Source organism: Macrotis lagotis, chromosome 6, assembly GCF_037893015.1.
Source record: "Macrotis lagotis isolate mMagLag1 chromosome 6, bilby.v1.9.chrom.fasta, whole genome shotgun sequence".
Lineage (NCBI taxonomy): Eukaryota > Metazoa > Chordata > Mammalia > Peramelemorphia > Peramelidae > Macrotis > Macrotis lagotis.
In genome coordinates this window covers 153,583,942-153,592,618 of record NC_133663.1, presented here as the reverse complement: position 1 = coordinate 153,592,618, position 8,677 = coordinate 153,583,942, and positions in this window count along the sequence as shown.

The window sequence follows — 8,677 nt, the reverse complement described above, 5'->3', positions numbered from 1 at the left end:
TGGATGAGTTCACAGCTCCATCAACAATGTAATAGTGACTCAGATTTCCCACAAACCTTCCAACAATGATCATTATCCTTTCTGGTCATATTGGCCAGTCTAAGAGGTGTGAGGTGGTCCCTCAGAGAAGCTTTAATTTGCATTTCTCAAGTAATGATTTAGAGCAATTTTTCATATGACTATGGATTACTTTGATCTCCTCATTGGCAAATTGCCTTTGCATATCCTTTGACCATTTGTCAATTGGGGAATGGCTTTTTCAAAAAATATGATTCAATTCTCTGTATATTTTAGAAATGAATCCTTTGTCAGAAACATTAGTTGTAAAGATTGTTTCCCAGTTTACTGCATTTCTTTTGACCTTGGTTCCAGTGGTTTTGGCTGTACAAAAGCTTTTTAATTTAATGTAACCAAAATCATCAGGTTTGTTTTTAGTGATGCTCTCCATCTCTTCCTTAGTCATAAACTGCTTCGTTTTCCAGAGATCTGACAGGTAAACTGGTTCTTAATCTTCTAATTTGCTTATAGTATTTTTTTTATGTCTAAATCTTCTTTCCATTTGGATCTTATCTTGGTATAGGGTGTGAAGTGTTAGTCTAATCTAAGTTTCTTCCATACTAATTTACAATTTACCCAGCAGTTTTCATCAAAGAGAGAGTTTTTATCCCAATAACTGGACTATTTGGGTTTATCCTGTTAGTGCACCTAGTCTATTCCACTGGTTCACCAATCTATTTCTTAGCCAATACCAGACAGTTTTGATGGCTGATACTTTATAATATAATTTTGGAACAGGTAGGGCTAAGCCCCCTTCTTTTGCACTTTTTTAAATTAAATCCCTGGAAATTCTTGACTTTTTATATCTCCATATGAATTTACTCACAACTTTTTCTAACTCATTAAAGTAATTTTTTGGAATTTTGATTGGTAAGGAAGTAAACAGGTAGTTTAGTTTTGGTAGAATTTTCATTTTTATTATATTAGCTCTACCTATCCATGAGCAGTTGATATTTGCCCAGTTATTTAAATCTGATTTAATTTGTGTGAGAAGTGTTTTATAATTGTTTTCAAAAAGTTTCTGAGTCTGTCTTGGCAAATAGACTCCCAGATATTTGATATTGTCTGAGGTTACTTAGAATAGGATTTCTCTTTCTAGCTCTCCCTGTTGTATCTTGCTAGACATCTGTAGAAAAGTTGAGGATTTATGAGGCTTTATTTTATATCCTGGAACTTTGCTAAAATTGATAATTGTTTCCAGTAAGTTTTTGGAAAATTTCTTGGGAATCTTTTGGTATACCATCATGTCATCTGCAAAGAGTGAGAGTTTTGTTTCTTCCTTCACAATTCCAATTCCTTCAATTTCTTTTTCTTCTCTAATTGCTGAAGCTAATATTTCTAATATTATTGGGAATGCCTCTAGCCTCTCCCCATTGAATATAATGCTTGTTGATGGTTTCAGATAGATACTACTAATTATTCTAAGGAACAGTCCATTTATTCCTACACTCTCTAGTGTTTTTAGTAGGAATGGGTGCTGTATTTTGTCAAAAGCTTTTTCAGCATCTATTGATATGATCATATAATTTCTGATAGGTTTGTTGTTAATATAATTAATTATACTAACAGTTTTCCTAATATTGAACCAACCCTGCATTCCTGGGATGAATCCTCCTTGGTCAAAATGTATTATCCCAGTGATAACTTGTTGTAATCATTTTGCTAATGTTTTATTTAAGATTTTTGCATTTATATTTATCAGGGAGATATGTCTATAATTTTATTTCCCTGTTTTACCTCTTCCTGGTTTAGGTATCAGCACCATATTGCTTTCATAGAAAGAGTTAGGCAGAGTTCTGTCTTCCCCTATTTTTCCAAAGAGTTTATATAGAATTGGAACCAATTGTTCCTTATATGTTTGGTAGAATTCACTTGTGAATCCATCAGGCCCTTGAGATTTTTTCTTAGGGAGTTCAATAATGGCTTGCTGAATTTCTTTTTCTGAGATAGGGTTGTTTAGGTATTTAATCTACTCTTCATTTTACCTGGGCATCTTATATTTTTGTAAATAATCATCCATTTCACTTACATTGTCAAATCTATTGTCAGAGAGTTGGGCAAAATAATTTCAAATTATTACTTTAATTTCCTCCTCACTGGTGGTGAGTTCACCTTTTTCTTTTATGATACTAGCAATTTGGTTTTCTTCTTTCTTTTTTCTAATCAAATTGACCAGAGGTTTTATCACTTTTATTTGTTTTTTTAATAAAACCAACTTTTGGTTTTATTTATTGATTCAATAGTCTTTTTGATTTTGATTTTATTAATTTCTTCTTTAATTTTTAGAATGTCTAATTTGGTATTTAACTGGGGGGCTTAATTTGTTCTTTCTCTAATTCTTTTAGTTGCATATTTAGTTCATTGATTTCCTCTTTCTCTAATTTACTCATGCAAGCATCTAAAGATAGAATATATCCCCTGATAGCCACTTTGAGTGAATCTTATAGGTTTTGGTATGTTGTTTCATTATTGTCATTATCCAGGATAAAATAATTAATTCTTTCTACAATTTGATTTTTGATCCACTCATTCTTTAAAATGAGGTTATTCATTTTTCCAATTAGTTCTGAGTCTATATCTCCCTGGCCCAATATGGCATATGACTTTTATTGTATTGTAATCTGAGAAAGATGTATTCACTATTTCTACCTTTCTGCAGTTGATCATTAGGTTGTTATGCTCTAGTATATGGTATATTTTTGCATAAATGACATGTACTGCAGAGAAAAAGTTATATTCTTTCTATCCCCATTCAATTTCCTTAATAAGTCTATAATATCTAGATTTTCTAACAATCTATTTAACTCCTTAATTTCTTTCTTGTTTATTTTATGATTCTATTTATCTCGATATTCTCATATCTAGGGAGGTTGAGGTCTCCCATTAGTAGAGTTTTGCTGTCTATGTCTTCCTGTAGTTCTTTCAACTTCTCCTCTATGAATTTGGATACTGTTCCATTGGGTGCATATATATATTCAGTATTGAAATCACTTTATTGTCTATGGTACCTTTTAGGAGGACATAGTTTCCTTCCTTATCTCTTTTAATGCTATCTATTTTTGCAGCTGCTTTATCTGAGATAAGGATTGCTATGCCTGCTTTTTTCACTTCAGCTGAAGCAAAATATATTTTGCTCCAACCTTTTACCTTTACTCTATTTGTATCTCTCTGCTTCAGATGAGTTTCTTGTAAGCAGCATACTGTAGGATTCTGGTTTTTAATCCACACTGCTATTCGCTTACATTTTAAGGAAGAGTTCATCCCATTCACATTAAAAGTTATAATTACTAACTCTTTTTTGCCCTCCATTATATCTTCCCTATTTTTGTGTTTTTCCCCTTCGTCCCCTCTTATCTGTATTCCCCGGTATTTTGTTTCTGAATACCACCCCCTTCAGTGTGTATGTCCTCCTATTTCCACCCTCCTCCACTTTCCTTTCCCTTTCCCTTTCTCTTTTTCCCTCCCCTTCCTCCTGTTAGTTACCCTTTTCCCCCTCCCTTTATCCATCCCCCCCTCCTCTTTACTTCTTTTAATATTTGAAAGTTAGATGTTTTTTAAGTTAACTGAGTGTGTGTGTGTGTGTGTGTGTGTGTGTGTGTGTGTGTGTGTGTTAATTTAAGCCAAGCCTGATGAGAAGATTCAGGTGTTTCTCATCTCCCCCCCTTCTTCCCCTCTGTTACCATGGGTCTTTAATACCTCTTAATGTAATGAGATTTACTTCATTCAATCCCCTCTCTCCTCCGGTCTCCTTCCCCACCCCAACCTTTTTTCCCCTTCAATGTTTTCAGGAAGTCCAATAATTCTCAGGTTGCCCCTCCTCAATCTATTCTCGAGGTCAGTGGTTTTGCTGATGAGGTATTTTACATTTTCTTCTAATTTTTTATATATTTTGGTTCTGTTTAACAGGCTCTTGCTGTCTCATGATGTCATTAATTTCCACAGACTCCATTCTTATTTTTAGAGAGGAGTTTTCTTTACTTACCTTTTGCAACTCCTTTTCCAATTGGTCTGTTCTATTTTTGAAAGAGCTTTCCATTTGACTTGTTGAGGTTTTGAGAGAATTATTTTCTTTTTGCATTTGCCCAATTGAGGACCTGAGAGAAATATTCTCATTTTATATTTGTCCAATTCTATTTTCCAATGATTTGTTTTCTTGGTGGAAGGTGTTAATTGACTCTCCCAAATTTTCCAATTCATTTTTAAATTCCTTCCTTATTTCTTCAAGGAAGTCTTTCTGTGCTGGAGACCAGATCACATTCTCCTCAGAGGTTCTAGGTCTCTCTGAATTAGGGTCTTTTCCTTCCAAGAATGTTTCTATGGATCCACCTTTCCGCTGACCTTTCCTCATTTTGCTAATACCTTGAGTTGGGGAGGGGCTGGTTCACAGTGTTGGGATCCCTAGAGTCTTTACTCCCTGAGTGTAATATCTCCATCTGGCCAGTAGGGGGTTCTAGAGGATTTGATTACTGAGTTAATTTCTCCAGCTGGCCAGTTGGGGGTGCTCATTGCTTTCTCTGAAGTGTCTATGACCTTGATTGAGGCCTTTTCCCTTGGCCTGGAGGGAGTGATTGAAGTTGTTAAATACTTTTGTCTTCAATCAATGGTGGGCTTTACCCTGGGGTGAGGTCATCCCTCTCCCTATTGTCACCAGAGTTGTTTCTTCCTGTGTGGGGGGCAGAAGTAGTCTGTAATTGTGTTTGTTTTTGGAAGAGGCCTCAGTGCAATGGGGGCTGGACTCTGAGTTCCTCAGATCATAGGAACCCAGGTATGGTGTCTACAGCTCTCCTGCAATGGAACTCTCCCCCAGCCCTGTTAGCAAGCTCCAGAGGGTCAGTGCTATCATCAGTGCTTTTGCTCCCTAGTTGACCCAAGCCCCTTGTGGTCAACCAGGCTCTAGCCCCACTGATCAAGCAGGGCTGGTGCTCTGGACCTCAGGCTCCTGGGCTCCAGCCCCACTGCTAATCAGGCTGATCTGTGCCTGAATTGCCCTCTGTGCCCGGACTCACCCAGAACCATGGAAAACAAATCCTGAGGTAAATGTTCTTTCTCCTGGCTTTTCTTTCTGTGTTTTGTGGATAGGATTTCTGTTAAGAGGTTTGTTTCATATCATAGATGGGGAAAGATCAGGAGACATTTGAACTGTGCCTGCCTTCTCTCCATCATCTTGGCTGGAAGTCTACCCCAACCTTACTTTTAAAAGATTTTATTGGGGTGGCTAGATGGCATACTGGATAAAGCACTGGCCCTGGAGTCAGGAGTACCTGGGTTCAAATCTGGTCTCAGACATTTAATAATTACCTAGCTGTGTGGCCTTGGGCAAGCCACTTAACCTCGTTTGTCTTGCAAAAACCTAAAAAACAATAGGCAATATATTTTGATTTGCCATTTTAGTGAGAGCTCTGTGGTAACTCAACTTTGTTTACTAAAGCATTTAGTAAGCCCATAGGGGGCTGTATAAAATCACTGGTGGGTCAAGTTTTGGACAGTTCTTCCCTAAACTACACACCACAGGGAATCTTATGCTTGCCTTTGAGAAAATCAGGTCTCAATCATATAGCCCTTTTTTCCTACATAGAAAGGTCCCTTAAATTCCTAAAAAGATCAAACTTAATGAGGGAATATCTATATATTTATAGTTCTATAGATCTTTATATCTATAGTTCTAACTTACAAGGTTGTTAAAAGACTAAAAGAAGTCACCATATGAAGAATAAAGCAATATATGTCTTCTATTATTTGTAGTTAATTAAATAAATATATGCATGCATGTATATATGTATATAGAAATGTATATATTCTTGACCAGGGTTTTGTTCTTTCTAGAAGAGAAAAATGAATTGAGAAGCCATATACATTTTGCACTATCTGATTGATGCTCATCAGAGAATTTGTTCAAACAGGTTGGGGGGAAAAATTATTTGGACTGAAAAATATGCATTATCCCCATTAGCATTTGGTTTCTTCTTTCAATTCCTCCTTAAGGATCTCTCAATTCTTTCTTGGTAGAAAATGTATTGTTTTCTAACTGATATGTAAGTTATACATTCTTGATCCTTCCCTCTTTGTGTGAAAGTATTGTTTATTGTTGAAAGTTAGACTTGTGAACCTCAAGATCTGTCAGGAACCACCAAGTTTGAAAGGTCGCAGTGCTAAATTGTGCAGCATTTTTCATCATTTTGGTAATAGTAAGAAAGATCTTCAATTAAGTCTTAGAAAGATTACTAATTTTTTTGTGTGGAAGGGAGACATTGAAGATACAAGGTCATCTACAGCATCCTTGGTCACAATTAATTATCTTAAAACTTTGGTCTTGCAATTTGACTTTAATGACTCAGAAAGTTAAAGAATAAGACTTAAGACTTTCTGAAATTGACAGAATGACTTGGGGGAAGGGGCTTGCTAGATGAGGGTTCATTTTTCAGTGAGGATATCACAAACTCTGTCTCAGGAAGGTAAGAAAATTCTTTAGGGGCAGCTAGGTGGTAGCACAGTGGACAGAGTACTGGCCCTGGAGTCAGGAGTAACTGAGCTCTAATCAGGCCTCAGACATTTAATAATGACCTAGCTCTATGGCTTTGGGCAAGTCACTTAACCCCATTTGTCTTGCAAAAAAACCTAAAATAAAAACCAAAGCAAAACAGAAAAGGCTTATATTTTAATTCAGATAATCCTGCAAAAGTTCATAAGTAACTACTATAAAAATATCAGAGGTTAATTCTTTAGCAAGGTAAAGAAAGTGAGTTTTTAAGAGGATGATAAATTTAAACCAAGCAAAGAGGAAAGGATTATAAGCTGGGCTGGTGAGAATATTAAAGACAGCTAAGAAGGAGAAAAGAGAAACAGCCAGGTAATAGTGATTGGACTTATTGATCCAGCATGGAGAAGATGGGAGCCTAGCACACCTCCTGTGCAAGGGGAGTAAGTAGGAGGGGATCAAGGAAAGATCCCTCCTGGATGGGACTGGAATCAGGCATACACCTTAGAATGCTAAAAGCCAAATAGGTGGAAGAGCTATACATGGAAGAAACTGAAGTTGTTTTCAATTATCTTTGTCATTATATTTGAGAAAAGTATTAGACTGAACAATGGGGAGAAAGTCAGAAATCCACAGAAAATGCCAGACAAGCACAGAAAATAGTTCCTTAATATCACAGAAAAGGCTAGACAAGCATTTCTCTAATATTTTCCCTTCATCATTCATACAACTGTATCTCACTTAAATCCAGTTCACATGCAAGTCATCATTCAATATATCATAGATCCTCTTTGAAAATGAAGAATGAATAGCAACATATATCCTAAAACATTAGAGTTCCCCCTCCTTTTTATTTTCTGGACCAGTGTGGGTTACCCTTATATCTTCCTTAAATTGCAGAATATTAGACATAGAGCTCTAAAATCAGCATTGTAGACATTCTCAGTTAATCATCCATAAATGAATCTAGCATCTAACCATTTATGGTTAGTATGAGTCTTTAAATTATCCTGAAGTTCTTATATGATAGGTTTTAGCATATATCCATGGAATTCCCTGCAACATGGCTCTCAGGATATAAATAAATTGCAAAGAACTAGATTTATAATAATTATTAAAACTTTATTCAAATACTTTTAGGATTAATTTCAAGTATTCCTAAATACCTACACATTGTTTTAAATATTTCTACAGGTGAACTTAGGAGCAACCTTTCAAGAGTCCCTTAAAATAATTCTAATTTTAAAAAATAAAGAAGAAATGTGTGATGAGTAAAATTATAAATTCAACAATTTTAACTAAAAGAGATCAATTTTAAGAAATTAAATCTATCTATAGACATATTTATTAGAGATATGAAAATTAAAAGAACTCTGAGTACCACCTCTTGCCCATCAGACTGGCCAATATGACAAAAAAAAATTGATCAGTATTGGAGGGGATGTGGGAAAACTGGGACACTAATGTGCTGTTGGTGGAGTTGTAAACTGATCCAAAATTTCTCAAGAGAAATTTGTAACTATGCTCAAAGTTAATAAAAACATATATAACTCTGATCCAGCAATACCACAATTATATCTGTATCCCAAAAAGATCACAAGAAAGGGTAAACAAACCCACCACTAAAAAAATATTCAATGCAGCAATTTTGATAGTGGCAAATATTTGGAAATTGAGGGGATGCCCATCAACTGGGGAATAATTGAACAAATTATGAAGTGATATGGTATGATATGTTAAGGAACACTACTCTTCTATAAGAAATCATGACCATTGGGACTTCAGAAAAGCCTGGAAAGACTTGCCTTCTGATGCTGAGTGAAGTGAGCAAAACCAGAAGAACATTGTTAACAGCAACATTGTTTGATGATCAAGTATGATGGACTTACTCATCTCAGCAATACAATGATCAAAGACAATTCTAAAGGTATTGTGATGAAAAACTCCACGCTCATCTAAAGAAGGAACTATGGAGTTTGAATGCACACCAGAGCATTACTATTTTCAATTTTCAAAATTTATGTTACATTTTATGTATTTTCCCCTTTCATGTTTTTCCCCCTTGTTTATTCTGATTCTTCTTTCACATCATTATTGATATGGAAATATGTTTAACATAGTTATATATGTATAACCTATATTAGA